Raw genomic sequence first — 1069 nt, forward strand, 5'->3', positions numbered from 1 at the left:
TTAAAAATGCTGGTTCTTCTGTCCTACCACCTAAGCATCTGCATTTATCAAAATAAACTTTTAATTCTAGACTTGTTTCAGATTTACAGAAAAGTTCTAAAGATAATACATAGAGTCCTGTGTACCCTGTACCCATTCTCCCATGCGGTCAGTACACTGCTATGGTACATTCATCATAACTAATGAACCGGTATTGGTACTTTATTAACTAAACCTCACACTTTATTTAGATTTCGTTAGTTATTTTCTCCCCTCTAATGTCTTTTTCCTGTTGCAGGATTCCACCCAGGATACCACATTATATTTACTTATCACATCTCCTTTGGCTCCTCTTGGCTGTAACAGTTTCTCAAACCTTCCTTATTTTTTATGACCTTGACAATTTTGAGGTGCAGTGGTCAGATCATTGTTCTTGCTATGGCTTATTTTTTCTTTTGCATCATCATCTTCCTCTATAATGGTTTATTTCCATTAATATACAAATGTATATCATCTTAAAGAAACCGTCCCTTGATTTTAATCCCTTCAAAGTTTTTGCCCTATATCTCTACTCACTTTTTAGCAACTTTTCTCCAAAATAGCTTTTGAGGTCACAATATCTCCTTCTCCTCCCATGCTCTCTTGCTCCCACTTAGTTCAGGCTTATATACCTGCCACTCCACTGAGGTTGCTCTTGCCAAGGGCGCAAAAGACCTATGTATTTTACAATCAAATGGTCATTTATCAGTTATCCAATTTGACCAATCAGAATCATTTGATACAGTAGATCACTGTTACTTAAAAAAAATTTCTGTACCTGACCTCAAAAAACCCAACCTTGTTTTTCTCCGTACCTCACTGGATGCCCCTTCTCAGTCTCCTTTGATAATTCCTTTACATATCTCATATCTTTACATTGGAATGTTGCAGGACTCAGTCTTCTAACCTAGGTGATCTCTTTCAGTCTTGCAAATTTACATATTATTGCCAACCTAGAGAGTTCCTAAACTTTTACTTCTGTCTTGAACTTCTCCCTGGAACTCCAGAGATATATGTCACCTTATCTTGATATTTCTCTCTCTCTCTTTCC

This window comes from Pteropus alecto, unplaced genomic scaffold (genome assembly GCF_000325575.1).
Source record: "Pteropus alecto unplaced genomic scaffold, ASM32557v1 scaffold21, whole genome shotgun sequence".
Lineage (NCBI taxonomy): Eukaryota > Metazoa > Chordata > Mammalia > Chiroptera > Pteropodidae > Pteropus > Pteropus alecto.